This window comes from Scyliorhinus torazame, chromosome 17, assembly GCF_047496885.1.
Source record: "Scyliorhinus torazame isolate Kashiwa2021f chromosome 17, sScyTor2.1, whole genome shotgun sequence".
NCBI lineage: Eukaryota > Metazoa > Chordata > Chondrichthyes > Carcharhiniformes > Scyliorhinidae > Scyliorhinus > Scyliorhinus torazame.
In genome coordinates, this window is record NC_092723.1 from 128,552,639 (window position 1) to 128,574,497 (window position 21,859).

Consider the following 21,859-nt stretch of genomic DNA (forward strand, 5'->3'; position numbering starts at 1 on the left):
CATCTTATCATTGTCCAGTTTCCCCTTAAAAACATCTAGACTATTCATTTCAACCAAATTCCCTATTGGGTTTCTTAGTGACTTCCTTATTTTGATGCATTGATTGCTGCTTAACTCTGCTGTTCCCTCCCTCAACACTCCACATCCTTTAAAATGCTTCATAAAACTTACCTATATAACCAGGCTTTCAATCATCTGCCCCAATATCTCATTGTGTGGCCCAGTGCCATGACCAAATCGTAATATCACAGAAGCATGAATAAGCCATTCAGCCCCTCGAGCCTGTCCCGCCATTCAATGAGATCATGGCTGATCTGTGACCTCACTCCATGGGCAGGATTCTCCGGCGCTGGTTTTTGGGCGGGTGCGGAGATCACGCCACGGCAGTCGGGGGCCGTTGGCAGCGCCCCCCCCCCCACCCCGGCAATTCTCCGGGCCCCGATGGGCTGAGCGGTCATCGGTTTCTGGCCAGTCCCGCCGGCGTGGATTGGAAATGGTCCCACATGGCGGGACCTGGCTGATAGGTCGGCTGGTGCAGTCCTCCGGGAAGCGCAGGGGTATCCAGCCCCGGGAGGGGGTGGGGGGTGTGTGGGGGTGGGGGGGGAGGGCCACAGTGGCCTGGCCCGCGATCGGGGCCCACCGATCTGTGGGAGAGCCTGTGCCATCGGGGCATTCCTTCCTTCCGCGCCGGCCCCTGTTGGGCTCCGCCATGGCCGGCGCGGAGAAGACACCCCCCCCCCCCCCGCGCATGCGACAGAATACGCCGGCCGGTCTGCACATGCGCTAAACCACGCTGGCAGTTCTGCGCATGCGCTAACTCGCGCAGTCCCTTCAACGCCGGCTGGCGTGGCGCCAACCCCTCCGCCGCCGGCCTAGCCCCCGGAAGTGTGGAGAATTCCGCAACTTCCGGTTGGCCCCACGCCGGAGTGGTTCGCGCCGTTCTTGGTGTCGGGCCAATTCACCGATTGCGGTGAATCACGCCCCATGTACCTGCCTTTGGCCCATATCCTTTCATATCTTTGTTTAACCAAAATCTATCAAGCTCAGATTTAAATTAACAACTGATCTAGCTTCAACTGCTGTTTGTGGGAGAGAGTTCCAAACCTCTACCTCCCTTTGAGTGAAGAAGTTCTTCCCAGCATCTCTCCTGAATGGTTAAGCCCTAAATTTAAGACTGTGCCCCCTAGTTTTAGAATTTCAAACCAGTGGAATAGTTTATCTTTATCTAGTCTGTCTTTTACTGTTAATATTTTGAATACTTCAATCAGATCACCCCTTAACCTTCTAAATTCTAACGAAAACAGGTCCAATTTAAGTAATCTCTCCTCATAACTCAACCCCTGTAATCCAGGTATAATTTTTGTACAGCTATGTTGCACTCCCTGCAAGGCCAAAATTTTCTTACTAAGGTGTGGTGTCCAGAACTGCTCACAGTCTAACCAGGGTTTTGTAAAGCTGCAGTATAACCCCTGTGTCTTTATGTTCCAATCTTCTAAATATAAAGGCTAGCATTCCATTAGCCATTTTGATTATTTTCTGCATTTGTTCGGACCTATGCACCGGATCCTCCAAGTCTCTTTGCACATTCAATGTACTTAACCACTTTCCACTTAGAAAGTACTCTGCTCTATGCTTTAGTAATTTCCTGGTTTCTCCCCTTCTTTAAAAAGTGGATTCTGCATGTTCTCCCCGTGTCTGCGTGGGTTTCCTCCGGGTGCTCCGGTTTCCTTTCACAGTCCAAAGATGTGCAGGGTAGGTGGATTGGCCATGCTGAATTGCCCTTAGCATCCAAAAAGGTTAGGAGGGGTTATTGGGTTAAGGGGATAGGGTGGAAGTGAGGGATTAAGTGGGTTGGTGCAGACTCGATGGGCCGAATGGCTTCATTCTGCACTATGTGTTTGAAGAGGTAACCAGTACAGTTGACAAGGGGGAGCCAATCGTGTGGTATATTTGGACTTTCAGAAGGCATTTGACAAGTCCCGTATAAGAAATTATTGTGCAAAATTAAAGCGCATGGGATTGGGGGAAATGTATTGAGGTGGATAGAAAACTGGTTGGCAGAGAGGAAACAAAGAGTAAGGATTAATGGTCCTTTTCAAATTGGCAGGCAGTAACCAGTGGGGTACCACAGGGATCGGTGCTGGGACCCCAGCTATTCACAATATATATAAATGATTTGGATGAGGGAACAAAATGTAACATCTCAAAGTTTGCAGATGATAACAAATTAGGTGCGAGGGTGAATTGTGATGAGGATGCAGGGATCCTACAGCAAGATCTGGACAGGTTGGGCGAGTGGGCAAACCAATGGCAGATGCAGTATAATTTGGATAAGTGCGAGGTTATTCATTTTGGAAGCAAAAACAGGAAGGCAGATTACTACCTGAATGATTGTAAATTGGGAGAGGGGAGTGTGCAGCGGGACCTCTGTGTCCTTGTGCACCATTCGCTGAAGGTAAGCATGCAGGTGCAGCAGGTGGTAAAGAAGGCTAACGGTATGTTGGCCTTCATTGCATGAGGTTTCGAGTATAGAAGCAGGGATGTGTTGCTGCAATTGTACAGTGCCTTTGGGAGACCACACTTGGAGTAATGTGTGCAGTTTTGGTCTCCTTCTCTGAGGAAGGATGTCCTTGCTCTCGAGGGAGTGCAGTGAAGGTTTACCAGACTGATTCCAGGGATGGCGGGACTGCCATATGAGGAGAGATTGACTAGGTTGGGATTATTCTCGCTGGAATTCAGAAGAATGAGGGGGGATCTCAAAGAGACCTATAAAATTCTAACTGGACTAGACAGGGTAGATGCAGGGAAGATGTTACCAATGGTGGGTGTGTCCAGAACCAGGGGTCACAGCCTGAGGATTCAGGGTAAACCATTTCGGACAGAGATAAGGAGACACTTCTTCACACAAAGAGTGGTGAGCCTGTGGAGTTCATTACCACAGGAAGTAATTGATGCTAAAAATTTTAATATATTCAAGAGGCGGCTGGATATAGCACTTGGGGAGAAGGGGATCAAAGGTTATGGGGAGAAAGCAGGATTAGGCTATTGAGTTGGATGATCAGCCATGATCGTGATGAATGGCGGAGCAGGCTCGAAGAGCCAAAAGGCCTCCTCCTGCTAATATCTTCTTTGTATGTTCTATGTTCTATGCACGAACAAACCAAATCAGGGCAGCAGGGTAGCACAGTGGTTAGCACAGTTGCTTAACACGCAAGGGTCCTAAGTTCGATTCCCTGCTTGGGTTACTGCCTGTGCGGAGTCTGCACGTTCTCCCCGTGTCTGCGTGGGTTTCCTCCGGGTGCTCCAGTTTCCTCCCACAAGTCCCAAAAGACGTGCAAGTTAGGTGAACTGGACATTCTAAATTCTCCCTCTGTGTACCCAAACAGGCGACTAGGGACTTTTCACAGTAACTTCATTGCAGTGTTAATGTAAGCCTACTTGTGACAACAAAAAATTATTATTATTGAACTCCACTGTCTAGCCATATTCCCCTGTCCTGTCAAACTTCTCTGTGCAGTCAAACAATTCTGCCCAGTCAAACTGTCCTGTCCAGTCAAACTCCATTGTCCAGTCAAATCCCCTTGTCCGGTCCAACTGCCATGTCCATTCAAACTGCACAGAGCTATAAAACTGCCCATCCAGTCAAACTGTCCTCCCCAGGCAAACTAACCTCCCCAGGCAAACTCCCCTCTCCAGTCAAACTGACCTGTCCCATCAAACTGCCCTGTCCAATCAAATTCCCCTGCCCCATCAAACTGCCCTGTCCAGTCAAACTGACCTGTCCCATCAAACTGCCCTGTCCCATCAAACTGCCCTGTCCCATCAAACTGCCCTGTCCAATCAAACTGCCCTATCCAGTCAAACTGCCCCATCCGGTCAAACTGCCCCATCCCATCAAACTGCCCGGTCCAGTCAAACTGCCCTGTCCAATCAAATTCCCCTGCCCCATCAAACTGCCCTCTCCAGTCAAACTGACCTGTCCCATCAAACTGCCCTGTCCCATCAAACTGCCCTGTCCCATCAAACTGCCCTGTCCCATCAAACTGCCCTGTCCAATCAAACTGCCCTATCCAGTCAAACTGCCCCATCCGGTCAAACTGCCCCATCCCATCAAACTGCCCGGTCCAGTCAAACTGCCCTGCCCAATCAAATTCCCCAGTCCAATAAATCATACTTGTCCAGTCAAATTTCCCTGTCAAACTGCCCTGTCCAGTCAAACTGCTTTGTCCAGTCAAATTCACGTGTCTGGTCAAACTGCCTTGTCCAGTCAAACCCCCTTGTTCAGTAAAACTGCTCTGCCAACTCAAATTCCCCTGTCCAATTAATCACCTCTGTCCGGTCCAACTCCCCTGTCCAGTCAAATTCAGCTGTCCGGTCAAATTCACCTGTCCGGTCGAATTTCCATGTTCTGTCAAACTAGCCAGTTAAACTGCTCTGTTCAGTTAAACTGCCTTGTCCAGTCAAATTCCCTTGTCCAGTCAAACTGCCATGACCGAGGGCGACATGTGGCTCAGTGGTTAGCTCTGGGACTGCAGCGCTGTGGACCTGGGTTTGAATCCCGACCCTGGATCACTGTCCATGTGGAGTTTGCACATTTTCCCCATGTCTGCGTGGGTTTCACCCCCACAACTCAAAGATGTGCAGGTTAGGTGGGTTGGCCACGCTAAATTGGCGCTTAATTGCAGAAAAAAATAATTGGGTACTCTAAATTTGTAAAAAAAAACTCCCTGTCCAGTCAAACTGCCCTGTCCAGTCAAACTCACTGTCCAGTCAAACTCCTCTGTCCCGTCAAATACATGTGTCTGGTCAAACTGCCCTGTCCAGTCAAATTGCCCCGTCCAGTCAAACTGCCCTGTCCAGTCAAACTGTCCTGTCCAGTCAAACTGCCCTGTCCAGTCAAACTGCCCTGTCCAGTCAAACTGTCATGTCCAGTCAAACTGTCCTGTCCAGTCAAACTGCCCTGTCCAGTCAAACTGCCCTGTCCAGTCAAACTGTCATGTCCAGTCAAACTGCCCTGTCCAGTCAAACTGCCCTGTCCAGTTAAACTGCCCTGTCCAGTCAAACTGCCCTGTCCAGTCAAACTGCCCCGTCCAGTCAAACTGCTCAGTCCAGTTTATCTGCCCCGTCCAGTCACACTGCCCTGTCCAGTCACACTGCCCTGTCCAGTCAAACTCCCATGTCAAGTCAAACTACCCTGTCCTGTCAAACTGGCCCATCCAGTCAAACTGCTCAGTCCAGTTTATCTGCCCCGTCCAGTCACACTGCCCTGCCCAGTCAAACTCCCATGTCCAGTCAAACTGCCCTGTCCTGAAAAACTACCCTATCCTGTCAAACTGCCCTGTCCTGTCAAACTGCCCTGTCCAGTCAAACTGTCCTGTCCTGGCAAACTGCCCTGTCCAGTCAAACTGCCCTGTCCAGTCAAACTCCCATGTACAGTCAAACTACCCTGTCCTGTCAAACTGCCCTGTCCATCAAACTGTCCTGTCCAGTCAAACTATCCTGTCCAGTCAAACTGTCCTGTCCAGTTAAACTGTCCTGTCCAGTCAAACCGTCCTGTCCAGTTGAACTGACCTGTCCAGTTGAACTGACCTGTCCAGTCAAACTGTCCTGTCCAGTCAAACTGCCCTGTCCAGTCAAACTGTCCTGTCCAGTCAAACTGCCCTGTCCAGTCAAACTGCCCTGTCCTGAAAAACTACCCTATCCTGTCAAACTGCCCTGTCCAGTCAAACTCCCATGTCCAGTCAAACAGTCCTGTCCAGTCAATCTACCCTGTCCAGTGAAACCGTCCTGTCCAGTCAAACTATCCTGTCCAGTCAAACTCCCATGTCCAGTCAAACTACCCTGTCCAGTCAAACTCCCATGTCCAGTCAAACTGCCCTGTCCAGTCAAACTGCCCTGTCCAGTCAAACTATCCTGTCCAGTCAAACTCCCATGTCCAGTCAAACTACCCTGTCCAGTCAAACTATCCTGTCCAGTCAAACTCCCATGTCCCATAGGGGCAGCATGGTAGCCTTGTGGATAGCACAATTGCTTCACAGCTCCAGGGTGCCAGGTTCGATTCCGGCTTGGGTCACTGTCTGTGCGGAGTCTGCACATCCTCCCCGTGTGTGCGTGGGTTTCCTCCGGGTCCTCCGGTTTCCTCCCACAGTCCAAAGATGTGCAGGTTAGGTGGATTGGCCATGATAAATTGCCCTTAGTGTCCAAAATTGCCATTAGTGTTGGGTGGGGTTACTGGGTTATGGGGTTAGGGTGGAGGTGTGGACCTCGGATAGGGTGCTCTTTCCAAGAGCCGGTGCAGACTCGATGGGCCGAATGGCCTCCTTCTGCACTGTAAATTCTATGAAATTCTATGAAATTCTATGAACTGTCCTGTCCATTCGAACTGTCCTGTCCAGTCGAACTGTCCTGTCCAGTTGAACAGTCCTGTCCAGTTAAACTGTCCTGTCCAGTTGAACTGCCCTGTCCAGTCAAACTGCCCTGTCCAGTCAAATTGCCCTGTGCAGTCAAACTGCCTTGTCCACTTAAACTGTCCTGTCCAGTCAAACAGTCCTGTCCAGTCAAACCGTCCTGTCCAGTTGAACTGACCTGTCCAGTTGAACTGTCCTGTCCAGTCAAACTGCCCTGTCCAGTCAAACTGCCCTGTCCTGAAAAACTACCCTATCCTGTCAAACTGCCCTGTCCTGTCAAACTGCCCTGTCCAGTCAAACTGCCCTGTCCTGTCAAACTGCCCTGTCCAGTCAAACTGTCCTGTCCTGTCAAACTGCCCTGTCCAGTCAAACTGCCCTGTCCAGTCAAACTGCCCTGTCCAGTGAAACCGTCCTGTCCTGTCAAACTACCCTGTCCAGTCAAACTATCCTGTCCAGTCAAACTCCCATGTCCCATAGGGGCAGCATGGTAGCCTTGTGGATAACACAATTGCTTCACAGCTCCAGGGTCCCAGGTTCGATTCCGGCTTGGGTCACTGTCTGTGCGGAGTCTGCACATCCTCCCCGTGTGTGCGTGGGTTTCCTCCGGGTCCTCCGGTTTCCTCCCACAGTCCAAAGATGTGCAGGTTAGGTGGATTGGCCATGATAAATTGCCCTTAGTGTCCAAAATTGCCATTAGTGTTGGGTGGAGTTACTGGGTTATGGGGATAGGGTGGAGGTGTGGACCTCGGATAGGGTGCTCTTTCCAAGAGCCGGTGCAGACTCGATGGGCCGAATGGCCTCCTTCTGCACTGTAAATTCTATGAAATCTATGAACTGTCCTGTCCATTCGAACTGTCCTGTCCAGTTAAACTGTCCTGTTCAGTTAAACTGTCCTGTCCAGTCAAACTGCCCTGTCCAGTCAAACTGTCCTGTCCAGTTGAACTATCCTGTCCAGTCAAACTGCCTTGTCCAGTTAAACTGCCCTGTCCAGTCGAACTGTCCTGTCCAGTCAGACTGCCCTGTCCAGTCAAACTGTCCTGTCCAGTTAAACTGCCCTATCCAGTCAAACTGCCCTGTCGAGTTGAACTGCCCTGTCCAGTCAAACTGTCCTGTCCAGTCAAACTGTCCTGTCCAGTTAAACTGCCCTATCCAGTCAAACTGCCCTGTCGAGTTGAACTGCCCTGTCCAGTCAAACTGTCCTGTCCAGTCAAACTGCCCTGTCCAGTCAAACTGCCCTGTCCAGCCAAACTACCCTGTCCAGTCAAACTGCCCTGTCCAGTCAAACTGCCCTGTCCAGTTAAACTGCCCTATCCAGTCAAACTGTCCTGTCCAGTCAATCTGCCCTGTCCAGTCGAACTGCCCTGTCCAGTGGAACTGTCCTGTCCAGTCAAACTGCCCTGTCCAGTCAAACTGCCCTGTCCCGTCAAACTGTCCTGTCCCGTCAAACTGTCCTGTCCCGTCAAACTGTCCTGTCCAGTCAAACTGTCCTGTCCAGTTAAACTGTCCTGTCCCATCAAACTGCCCTGTCGCGGTTCCGGTGATGGGGATGTGCTGAGTAGTTGCACATTAGGTGGCTCTCCTGAGAACACAGCAACACAGGTACCTTTAGCCGAAGTTAGCTGAGAAAATTGGGCTCAGTAATCCCCTCACGCAAGAAGAAGGAGAAGAAGAGAAGTATGCCGGCAAGCAGGGTCTCGAGAGGCCGCAGAGAAAGGGAAGGAGCAGCGAGTGAGTGGGTCGGCGGAACCACGAGGTGAGAGGTCAAGCTGGAGATCCAAACGGCGGTCAAGGTGGCGCTAACGGAGGCGCTGGCCGCCATGCAGATGCTGCTCAATGGGACGGGAAAGAGGCTGAAAAATTATCCAAGAACTCGAAAAGGCAGCGACGGACCAGAGCGACCGGATCGCCGCCCTGGAGGGTGAGATTAAGAGGTTGGTGGAGACTCGATGGAGCCTGAAAGAGAAAGTAGAGGACCAAGAGAACCGACCAGGTGGCAAAACATTCGAAAGTGGACCTGCCAGAGGGAATTGAGGGCAGACACCCAACTAGGTTGCTAAGCAACTTGGTTGGAAGGGACAGCTTCCCCATACCACCGGAGATCGACAGGGCACACAGGTTGCTCTGAACATAGCCCAAAGCTGGGGAGCAGCAGAGGGCGATAATAGCCAAGCAGCATAGATCCTACGACTGGGAGAGGGTCCTATGCTGGTATTCTCCCAGAAAACATCACAGCCCATTGGCATGTTATGAACAACCGGAATGAAGAGGTGTCACCTTCCACGTTCTGGGATGCACTGAAGGCTGTGATTAGGGGAGAAATCATTGCCTACAACGGTCTTTGAGATAGGGAAGAGTGGGCAGCTAGGCAACAACTGATCAACTCCGTACTGGAGGTTGACAGAAGATACTCCGAGGCCCCGACAATAGAGCTTCTGGAGGAGAGGAAAAAGCTGCAAATAGATTTTAACCTACCATCTGTAGTGCTATCATAGTTGTGTTGTAATTCACCAACTGACCACTAGGAGGCTGATTAGTATGTAAGTGAATGATGGGGTAGCACGGTGGTACAGTGGCTAGCACTGCTGCCTCTCGGCGCCGAGGTCCCAGGTTCGATCCCGGCTCTGGGTCACTGACCATGTGGAGTTTGCACATTCTCCCCGTATTTGTGTGGGTTTCGCCCGCACAATCCAAAAAATGTGCAGGATAGGTGGATTGGTCACACTAAATTGCCCCTTAATTAGAAAAAATGAATTGGGTACTCTAAATTTATATTTACAAAAGTGAATGTTAGAGTTAGGTAACCTCAGACTGATGAGAGAGCTGGGAGAGAGATAGTAGTTTGTGCATGTTCATACTGTTATTCATCTGTTGTTTTGTATATATTTGACCCACAGTTAATGTTCATAAATCGTTTATAACTTTAGCTACAAGTGTTCTTGTAATATAAATCAGGCCATCCGACAAGAACATTACATGGTACCAGGACTTGATGGTATGAAACACTGAGAAAAAACTATTACATCATCAGTGAAGCCTGCCACGAGGTCCACAGAGATTTGAAGATTTTGCAGACTGCAAGAATGAATCACATGGAGGCGTTGAAGCCGCCAATGAGTCTCAGATTACATGGTAATATGGACAGCAACTGGCAAGTGTTTAAACAATAATTTAATCTGTTTCTTACTGCAGTAAATTTAGGAGAACAGACTCGCGGAAGGTAGCGATGCTCCTAACAATGGCAGGGCCCGAAGCAATTACTGTGTTTAATGCGTTTAAATTTGCAAACGATTAAGGTATAAGATTTGATGAACATTGCACCCCAGAAAGAATGAAATTTATGAATGCTGTGTGTTTAGATCACGTTTACAGAAGACAAAAGAGTCCATGGATCATTTCATCACTGATTTAAAGTAAAAAGCTAAAACCTGTAATTTTTCTGTGGTGGAATCTTCCATGATTCGGGACCAAATTGTGTTTGGTGTGAATGAAAATAAGCTGAGGGAACGGTTGCTAAGGGAATCGGAGCTGTGTTTGGAACAAACAGTTAAGATTTGTCAAGCTCACGAGCTAGCAGCACAGCATTCTAAAATGTTTCTCAGTAATGGCAGCGACTTCTTGGAGGAAAGCATTCTGGTTACCGCCCTTTTCCAAAAAAGCGGGAAACATCTGAAAAAAGGCAGGAAGGTTCCTGCAGCTCCTCGCACACCAACAAGCAGGTTAAAGATCAGGACAAAGTATTTCTGTGTAAAAGATGTGGTCAAAGGCACAAGTTAAGGCAGTGTTCAGCATTTGGCAAGTTTTGTTCCAGATGCAAAGAAAAAAAATCACTTTGCTCAGAATTGTCACACGAAGTTCAACCCCAGATCAGTCAGCACAGTGGAAGACACAGTCTCCACTGATGAAACATCATTGTTTGTTGGAGGTGGATGGCATTTGGCACAGTGATTAGCACTGGGATTGCGGCACTGAGGACGCGGGTTCAAATCCCGGCCCAGGGTCACTGTCCGTGTGGAGTTTGCACATTCTCCCCATGTCTGCGTGGGTGTCACCCCCACAATCTAAAGATGTGCAGGTTAGGTGGATTGGCCATGCTAAATTGCTCCTTAATTGGAGAAAAAATAATTGGGTACTCTAAATTTAAAAAAAAATCATTGTTTGTTGGAGTAATATCAGAGAAGAATAATTTTTTGGAGACATTGAAAAATTTTCCAGCACTTAAAAAAATGCAAACTGGTGCTCCATTTAAAATACTTGCGGTTGATGAGGACAAATGACTGCTACCACTTGAGGTGAACTGTACAGTGGTCCAATTGAAGTTAGACACTGGTGCCAAAGCCAGTTTAATCATCATGAGACTGATCTAAAAAATCTAAAAATTCAGCCGATTAGGAGAAATCATAAAATATCTCTGAGAGATTGCAATGGTTCAAGCTTTAAATGTTATGGTGCTTGTGACCTGAGTGCGGTGGTGAAGAGCACAGTTTATTCCATCCCATTCTATATTGTATCCGAGGGCTTGGATTCATTATTAGGTGATCAGTCCTGTGAAGAATTAGGTCTAGTGCAGTTGGTATATAGCATCCACAAAGGATTGGATCAACACTCCGACGATTCTGAGAACATTATCAGCAAATTCAGCGATGTATTCACAGGTTTTGGTACACCTACAAGATACAACTCAAAGAGGATGCAAAACCTGTGAAACAGGCGCCAAGAAGAATACCTGCACCTCTTTAGGATAGCCACAAAATGGACAGAATCATGCCAGTTCTAGACAGAATGACAAAATTAAAATAAATCAGAAAGATAGAAGAACCTACTAATTGGATAAACTCCATGGTATGTGTAAAGAAAAAGAATGGCGATATTCACATATGCATGGATCCTCAAGGTCTTAATGAGATTATCAAAAGAGAACATTACCAAATGCCAAAGCGTGAGAAAATCTGAGGTGGCTGGTGCACAATTCTTTATGAAACTTGATGCTTCTCAAGATTTCTGGCAGTTAAAGCTAGAGGAACAAAGTACAAAGTTCTGCACTTTTAATACGCCATTTGGACAGTATTGCTCTCAGAGAATGCTGTTTGGCACCATTTCAGCATCAGAAAGTACTCATGGAGCACATAATCGAAGGTATCAAAGGTGTACATGGATAATATCAACCATAGAAGAGCATAATATGAGGTTGCTTACAGTTCTAACGAGCGTCAGGAGAAATGGGCTAAAGCTCAACAAGCAAAAGTGCCAATTTGAAGTAACTGAGGTCACATTCCTAGGTGACAAGCTCTCATCGCATAGCATTGAACCTGCCAAGGACAAAATCCAAACAATTCTCAACATGTCATAACCACACAACAAGAAAGCCATCTTAAGGGTGATGAGTATGATCAATTCTATTGGGAAATTCATTCCAAACCTGTCAGCAAAAACAACACATCTACGTGATCTCTTGCACAAGGCAACGGAGTTTACTTGGACTGAGCTACATGAGCAAGAGTGGAAGAAGCTCAAGACTTCACTGACCACCATGCCAGTTCTCACATTTTTTGACCCATCTAAGCAGATTAAAGTGTCAACAAACGCGACCAAAGATGGTCTAGGAGCAGGTCTCCTGCAACTCGAGCATGACGATTGGAAACCAGTCACAAATGCATCACGATCCATGAGGACAATGGAGCAGAGGTACGCTCAAATCGAAAAAGAATGCCTGGGTTTAGATGTAGGCTTGGAGAAATTCCACGACTACGTGTATGGGCTTCCAACTTTGACAGTTGAGACAGATCATCGTCCTTTGGTTAACATCATCAAGTCTCTCAACCACATATCCCCGCGCATTCAGAAGTTGATGATAAAGTTAAAACGCTATGACTTCAATCTCATCTACACGCCAGGAAAATATTTGTTCTTAGCTGATGCATTATCAAGAGTGCTGATACAAAATATGAGTAATGAAATTACTGAAGATGTAGATCTGCATGTCAATCATATTTCCACACCACTACCAGTATCAGATACGAAACTAAGTGAAATCCAAGAAGAGACTCATAATATACACCAGTATATTATGGTGCAGACACACACACACTGATGGACATGCAGTGGGACCAATCAGCATACACAACACCGCAGCCAATCACCAGTGAGAGCCGACACACCATAAAGACAGGGGACAGGAGAGTTCCCGCTCATTCAAGTAGCAGCCAGCTCGGAGCACAGAGCTCACAGTCTGCAACACAGACATTCACCATGTGCTGAGTGCATCACCTGGTTAGGAATAGGCAAGGGTCAACAGTTAAAGCTGGTATTGCATTTACCCACAGTTCAAGTATGTTAATATAGTTAACCTTATAATAAAATAGAGTTGCACCACTTTAAGTGTTGGTGACCTGTTTATGATCCAGAACACCCAACACATCAGAGACCAGGAAGGATCAAACTCTTCAAGAGGTGATGAAGAACATCAACTCACACTAGCCCAGAGGTCAATGTATGGAGCTCTACGATATAAGATCTGAACTCAGTATCATTAATGGAGTGGAACTACAATAATTGCATTTCTGCTGAGAAAATCATTTGGCAGAGAAACGCCGGATTTAAGTGGAAATCTTTAATCTCAGAGTGGAAGAAGCAATCCACTAAACGCCACGAACAATCACTATTAATGAGTTGGAGAGATAACGCCTGTAGAAAAGGGATTGATGATTGTGTGGATGGTAAAGCAAAAAATTGGGATACTTTAAAATTGGAATGTGAACTTTGGGATAAAAAGCATAAACAACAAGGTGAAAATAAAAAATCTCCAACCAATAGGCAAAAAGGGCTAGCCAATCAAATGAAACGAAAGGAGGATCGTCCCAGTTGCTCTGGCATGCCGATGTTTCCCTATTCATGCGATACGGAAGAGGAGGAGGATTTAACCCCTGGATCCCACCCTCATCCTGCACACCCTGATTCTACAATTCCACCGTCCCAAGTCCAGACTCCCCTTATGGTCCCGCTGCCAATGAAACTCCTGCTAACGCATCCCCCGTAGCAACACGCATCTCGGTCACATACGCAAGCCATTAATATGGAACAACCCTTCACCTCTGTTAATCAGGCTTTTCTTGATTTATCACTCCAACCTAAGGAGGAGGAAACCTTTCCGCCACCACCTCCCCCCGCAAATTATCCCATTAGGAGTGTTATTAACCCCCATGCTGGTGATAATGAATACCTATTCATTGAGGTGTGGCAGGCTTTTAAACCCCATGAGCTATGTTTGATCATGGCCCAATGTCCCTCCTGCAAAGAGGACCCAGAGGGGTTCACTGAGTTTTTGAGAACCGCGACCATGTACGGTGCTACCGCACGTGATCAATATTCTCTGATTTATTCATCCCTTCCCCCAGAATTAGGGGAAAGATGGAAAAATGAATTAGGACTTCATGGGGACACGTGGACGGCCTTCAGCGCCGCACACCAAACGGAGGACGATCAGCGTACTTTAATGTTCTCTGCACTAAAACGGGCTCTCCGTAAACCCGTTGGCATCGCCAAACTCCTTGAATGTACCCCCACTTCTAAGGAAGGTGGTCCAGAATTTTTTGACCGCTTTTGTGGCGTGTACACTCTTTACTCCGGGGACATTGCTTTCAATGCAGGCACCCAGTCTCCCCAATTTAATGCACTATTAATGCAGGTTTTGCCTGACCGCGTAGCATCCAATATTAAAACTAATAACATGGACTGGTCTGACAATTCTAAACCTCAAATGAAACGTGCTGTGTCTTATTATTGGAGCAATGGCCGCAACCGTGAGACCTGTTACAAAGACACTTCGCCCAAAATTAAATCTGAATTCATCCAACGTCCCGCTCAAAGAAGAGCTCCTAAAGGTCAGAACTCTCAGACAGATTCACGTTACTATCGCCCAGATTGCACGGACCCTCCTGAATTTGGTTACCGCTCACAGGGTCCTTACCCCTTCACTCCACACATGGAGGATTTCGACAGCGCTCCTCCGCATCGTTCTCCTGCCAAATATAATGTCACTTGCTTCAACTGTCAACGTACAGGCCACTACGCTAGGGATTGTCCAGCACCCCGACGACAAGCTAGATTTCAACCCGGTCGGCAGACACCCTTTACTACCTCTAACCCCTACTGACTAGCCCGATCAAACTTTCCGGTCCTCTCAACAGACCACTCTGACGAGCCCACCCCTACGATTTACATAGAGGGCGTGCCTATCCCCTTCCTGATTGACACCGGCGCGACTTATTCTACGCTAGACTGGACATTAATTCAGAAACATTGCTTTCCCCTTTCTGATAAGCATGTGGAACTTGCTGGTTTCATGGGGGAAGGTGCCGTTTATCCGCTTACGAAGCCGCTCTCTGTTCAATTTGAAGGCCGGGAATGTTGCATCCCTTTCACAGTTACCCGCATCCTCGGTGTCAACCTGGCCGGACGTGACTTGCTGTGTCCCTTGCAGGTGGAAATTGTTTGCCTTGATAACGGCATTACTATATCAGCTATCTCGCAGGCCCAGCTTCGAAATTTTCCCCTTTTCACTACTCCACAGTGGTGGTCGGTTGATTTTGATCCCTCACACTTTTCACCTCCCTTAGGTATTCCCGATCCACATGTCACTCTTTGCTACGATTATATAGGATGCTCGCCTGATTTGGAGAGCATTTACCAAGACGCCCTTGGTTCTCTCCAACCCGTTTCCTTTGTTGGCCTCGCAAAGGGAAAAGAAGGGTCTGCCTTTCTTGTCAATTTACCCCATGGCCTCTGGCGTCAGTCGGGACTTGTGTCACCCCACGTGACCCTTTCTGTGAACGAAGGCTACAGTGCCAAGTCCTTGGGATTTCTGGCAGCTGCACTGCGAGGACAAACTGATCCTTTAATGGAAGTCAAATCCTACCCGCAGGCACTTTAGAATATTTTCAACGCCCATTTGTCCTCATTGGCACACTACACCACTATCGTTCAGTCCAATCAACGTCTTCTGAGCTACCCGCAGATTTATGGGCGGCCTCCAAACACGAAGTTGGTCTCACTAATGTCCCTCCCGTTGTTATTAAAGTTAAACCTAACATGCCCTTCCCCTCGATTTCACAGTACCCTTTGCACCCCGAGGCTGAAGAAGGAGTCTCGGTCATGATTCAATCGTTCCTTCAACAGGGAATTGTGGTACCATGCCAATCGTCCTGTAACACCCCGATTCTTCCAGTTCCTAAGATAGGAAGATCATCCGAATGGCGTTTGGTCCAAGACCTCCGACGTATTAATCAGATAGTGGAACCCTTACATCCCATTGTCCCAAACCCGGCGACAATCCTTAGTAATGTCCCACCGGAAGTGACTGTTTTCACCCTTGTTGATTTACATCATGCCATTTTTGCGATACCCCTCGCCCCTGGAATCACAGTATTTGTTTGCCTTTACATTTAAGGGCAACCAATACACTTGGACTAGGCTCCCACAGGGCTTCATTCATTCTCCAACCCTTTTCTCACAAGCATTGCACTCCCAGTCAGCGACATTATCAACTCCTGGTGGCTCCACCATCATCCAATATGTTGATGACTTACTCCTTGCCAGCCCTGACTTCAACGCTAACCAGCGTGACACCATTTACCTGCTCATCCGTCTCCATTCAGGGGGATATGTGATCTCGCCCGCTAAAGTTCATAAAGGCCAACGGCAGGTCAAATTTTTGGGTGTCCTAATAAGTGCTACGGATCGCTCCCTTACTCAGGAATGCATTCCTCCTATACTGCAGACCCCGTTTCCTGTCTCGCCCAAGCAGGTGCGAGCCTTTTTAGGATTGGTGAACTTTTGCAGACGATGGATTGCGAATGTCCATACTAAAGATTTAACTCCGTACTCCTCTCAAAATGCTCCTCTTAAGTTTGAACTTCCTGATTCAGCAAATCAATCTTTTGTTACTCTCAAAAACGCCCTGGCTACTGCCCCAGCGCTAGGACGACCTATGCATGACAGACCCTTTCAGTTGTACGTTAATGTTCTTGATGAATGTGCCACTGGTGTTCTAACACAACAGCACGGTGACCGGCGTCGCCCGGTCGCCTACTATTCTACAAAATTGGACCCTGTAGCTTGCGGTCTACCTCCCTGCACCCAAATTCTTACGGCTGTCCATTTGTTAGCACAGGCAGCCTCTAATCTGACCCTTCACCAGCCAGTACAAGTGCATATTGTGGCTCTCATAACGTCTCAGCAAACCCAGCATCTGACTCAAGCCCGCTTGAGCCGCTATGAGGTTTCACTATTGCAAAACCCCTACCTCTCTTTTCATTACTGTTCTACCTTAAATCCTGCTGTGTTCCTCGAACATCCCCCCGATAACGTTGCGGACCCGCCACACGATTGTTTGCTTCGGAATCACTTCCTTACCGCGCCTCGCCCGGATTTAACGGACCGGCCTATTGATAATCCAGATCTAATTTTTTATGTTGATGGCAGTTCCTCCATTTCTCACTGGCATCCCACAGTCGGGATATGCCGTGGTAACCGACACTGACGTGTAGGAAGCAGCAGCCTTCGGTCTCCCCTGTCTCCGCACAAAAATCCGAGCTATTTGCCCTTACTCGAGCATGTATTTTGGCCACAGATAAAAGTACTAACGTTTACACTGATTCTAGGTATGCCTTTGGCGTGACCCACGATTTTGGTCGCCTCTGGCAACAGCGAGGCTTTCTCACCTCTGCGGGAGCTCCCATTCAAAATGCTCTTTGGGTTAAAAATCTCCTCGATGCTATTCAGCTTCCCCATCAATTGGCAATTATTAAATGTGCTACGCACACAAAGGGGGACTCTCCTGTTCAATTAGGAAATGCCCGTGCTGATTCGGCTGCTAAGGCTGCGGCTATATCAGCCTCTCTGATTGTTCCCAGTGGGGCTAATCAGGCTCTAAACCAGGTACCTGCATTAGGAACGAAGGGCATGCCAGACATAACTGAAGTTCAAAATTTACAGAGGGACGCCTCTGATTCCGAGCGCACACTATGGAAGTCAATGGGGTGTTCACACTCCTTGACACGAGACCTCTGGCTTAGTCCCGTTGGTCAAGTTTGTATTCCAAATTCTTTATTGCCGGTACTTATTGATTATTTGCATTCTTGTACCTATCTTGGCAAGGAGGGAATGGTACAGCTACTCCTGAAAACTTGGTGGCACCCAGATTTGAATACAGCAGCGCAAACGCGGCTGGATCGATGCGTTATTTGCATGAAACATAATACGGGTAAAGGCATTAAATGCCCTCCAAGAACCATTCCCTTGCCAGATGGCCCTTTTGCCTGTATACAGCTTGATTTTATCGAATTGCCAAAAGCACAGTGCTATAAATATTGTTTAGTAATAATCGATGTGTTTAGTAAATGGATTGAAGCCTTCCCCACCACTAATTATACGGCACATACAGTGGTGAAGTTGTTGTTAACGGAAGTCATTCCTCGTTTTGGGGTACCCAAAATGGTGAGCTCAGACAATGGACCACATTTTGTAGCTCAGATCAATACTGTATTGTGCGAAGCGCTCATAATTAAACAGCAACTGCACTGCGCGTATTACCCGCAGGCTGCAGGAATTGTGGAAAGAGCCAACGGGACTTTAAAAGAAAAATTATCTAAATTAACTGAAGAAACTGGGTTAAATTAGCTAAAAGTATTACCCTTGGCACTGTTTCACATGCGAGTGACTCCCCATTCGCGGACCGGACTGTCAGCTGCAGAGATAGTCTATGGTCGGCCAATGAGGACTCCCTGGGATGCCCATGAAAAAACCCTAGAGGGAGTAGACCTCCACGTAATGGGGGAACAAATGCAGAACTATTTGAAGCAATTAACACTTTCTCTGAAGTTTCTCCACTCACAGGTAAAACAGGCACATCTCCCAGTAACGGCAAGGACAGCCGTCCCTCGACATCCAGTGATCAAACCCGGAGACCACGGGTTGGTGAAAAACTGGGACAGAAAGAAACTAGGACAACGCTGGAGCGGACCCTTCCTCGTACTGCTGACTACACCGACTTCCGTCAAACTTGAAGGACGTTCAAGTTAGATACATCTATCCGATTGCAAGAAGATAGTCTCCAACCCAGACGAGAACATCCTGTCCAGTCAAACTGCCCTGTCCAGCCAAACTGATGAGTCAAACTGCCCTGTCCTGTCCAACTGTCCAGTCAAACTGCCCTGTCCTGACAAAATGTCCAATCAAATTGCCCTGTCCAGCCAAACGGACCAGTTGATCAAATTGACCAGTCAAACTGCCTGTCCTGTCCAACTGGCTAGTCCAGTCAAACTGCCCTGTACAGCCAAACTGACGAGTCAAACTGCCCTGTCCTGTCCAACTGTCCAGTCAAACTGCCTTGTCCTGTCAAACTGCCCTGTGCTGTCCAACTGTCCAGTCAAACAGCCCTGTCCTGTCAAACTGACAAATCAAACTGCCCTGTCCTGTCAAACTGCCGTGTCCTGTCAAATTGCCCTGTCCTGTCAAACTGTACAGTCAAACTGCCCTGTCCTGTCCAACTGGCCAGTCCAGTCAAACAGCCCTGTCCTGTCCAACTGTCCAGCCAAACAGCCCTGTCCTGTCAAACTGTACAGTCAAACTGCCCTGTCCTGTCCAACTGGCCAGTCGAGTCAAACTGCCCTGTCCTGTCCAACTGTCCAGTCAATCTGTCCTGTCCTGTCCAACTGTCCAGTCAATCTGCCCTGTCCTGTCAAACTGACAAATCAAACTGCCCTGTCCTGTCAAACTGCCCTGTCCTGTCAAACTGCCCTGTCCTGACAAACTGTCCTGTCCTGTCAAACTGACAAATCAAACTGCCCTGTCCTGTCAAACTGCCCTGTCCAGTCAATCTGCCCTGTCCGGTCAAACTGACAAATCAAACTGCCCTGTCCTGTCAAACTGCACTGTCCAGTCAAACTGCCCTGTCCTGTCAAACTGCCCTGTCCTGTCAAACTGCCCTGTCCTGACAAACTGTCCTGTCAAACTGCCCTGTCCAGTCAAACTGCCCTGTTCAGCCAAACTGTTCAGTCAAACTGCCCTGTCGATCCAAACTGACTGGTCAAATGACCAGTCCAGCCAAATTAACCAGATAAACTGCCCTGTCATGTCAAACTATCCAGTCAAACTGCCATTGAAGCCAAACTGCCCTGTCCAATCAAACTCCCCTGGCCAGTCAAACTGACGAGTAAAACACCACTGTCCAGTCAAACTGCCCTGTCCAATCTAACTGACCAGTCAAACTGCCCTGTCTAGCCAAAGTGACAGTCGAACTGACCTGTTCAGCCAAACTGCCCTGTCCTGTCAAATTGTCCTGTCCTGTCAAACTGCCCTGTTCAGCCAAACGGATCAGTCAAACAGCCCTGTCCAGTCAAACTGTCCAGTAAAACTGCCGTGTCCTGTCAAACTGTCCAGTCAAATTGCCCGTTCCTGTCAAACGGCCCTGTCGACCAAAACTGTCGTGTACTGTCAAACTGTCCAGTCAAACTGCCCGATCCTGTCCAACTGCCCAGTCGTCCAAAATTGCCCTATCCTGTCAAACTGTCCAGTCAAACCACCCTGTCCTGTCACACGACCCTGTCCAGACAAAATTTCCAATCAAACTGCCCTGACCAGCCAAACGGATCAGTTCAACATTTCACCAGTCAAACTGTCATGTCCAGTCAAACTGCCCTGTCCAGTCAAACTGCCTTGTTCTGTCAAACTGTCCAGTGAAACTGCCCTATCCTGTCAAACTGCCCTGTCCTATCAAACTGTCCAGTCAAACTGCCCTGTCCTGTCAAACTGTCCAGTCAAACTGCCCTGTCCTGACAAACTGTCCAGTCAAACTGCCCTGTCCTGACAAAATGTCCAATCAAACTGCCCTGTCCAGCCAAACGGACCAGTTCAACAAATTGACCAGTCAAACTGTCATGTCCAGTCACACTGCCCTGTCCAGTCAAACTGCCCTGTCCTATCAAACTGTCCAGTCAAACTGCCCTGTCCTGTCAAACTGTCCAGTCAAACTGCCCTGTCCTGACAAAATGTCCAATCAAACTGCCCTGTGCAGCCAAACGGACCAGTTCAATAAATTGACCAGTCAAACTTTCATGTCCAGTAAAACTGCCCTGTCCAGTCAAACTGCCCTGTCCAGCCAAACTGCTGAGTCAAACTGCCCTGTCCTGTCCAACTGTCCAGTCAAACTGCCTTGTCCTGTCAAACTGCCCTGTCCTGTCAAACCGACAAATCAAACTGCCCTGTCCTGTCAAACAGCCGTGTCCTGTCCAACTGCCCAGTCGTCCAAAATTGCCCTGTCCTGTCAAACTGTCTAGTCAAACCGCCTTGTCCTGTCAAACTACCATGTCCAGACAAAATTTCCAATCAAACTGCCCTGACCAGCCAAACGGATCAGTTCAACATATTCACCAGTCAAACTGTCATGTCCAGTCAAACTGCCCGGTCCTGTCAAACTGCCTTGTTCTGTCAAACTGTCCAGTCAAACTGCCCTGTCCTGTCAAACTGCCTTGTCCTATCAAACTGTCCAGTCAAACTGCCCTGTCCTGACAAACAGTCCAGTCAAACTGCCCTGTCCAGTCAAACTGCCCTGTCCTGACAAAATGTCCAATCAAACTGGCCTGTCCAGCCAAACGGACCAGTTCAACAAATTGACCAGTCAAACTGCCCTGTCCAGTCAAACTGCCCTGTCCAGTCAAACTGCCCTGTCCTATCAAACTGTCCAGTCAAACTGCCCTGTCCTGTCAAACTGTCCAGTCAAACTGCCCTGTCCTGACAAAATGTCCAATCAAACTGCCCTGTCCAGCAAAACGGACCAGTTCAATAAATTGACCAGTCAAACTTTCATGTCCAGTAAAACTGCCCTGTCCAGTCAAACTGCCCTGTCCAGCCAAACTGATGAGTCAAACTGCCCTGTCCTGTCCAACTGTCCAGTCAAACTGCCTTGTCCTGTCAAACTGCCCTGTCCTGTCAAACCGACAAATCAAACTGCCCTGTCCTGTCAAACAGCCGTGTCCTGTCAAACTGCCCTGCCCTGTCAAACTGTACAGTCAAACTGCCCTGTCCTGTCCAACTGGCCAGACAAACTGCCCTGTCCTGTCAAACTGTACAGTCAAACTGCCGTGTCCTGCCCAACTGGCCAGTCCAGTCAAACTGCCCTGTCTTGCCCAACTGTCCAGCCAATCTGCCCTGTCCTGTCAAACTGACAAATCAAACTGCCCTGTCCTGTCAAGCTGCCCTGTCCTGTCAAACTGCCCTGTCCTGACAAACGGTCCTGTCTGACTGCCCTGTTCTATCAAACTGTCCAGTCAAACTGCCCTATCTAGCCAAACGGACCAGTTCAACAAATTGACCAGTCAAACTGTCATGTCCAGTCAAACTGCCCGGTCCAGTCAAAATGCCTTGTTCTGTCAAACTGTCCAGTCAAACTGCCATGTCCT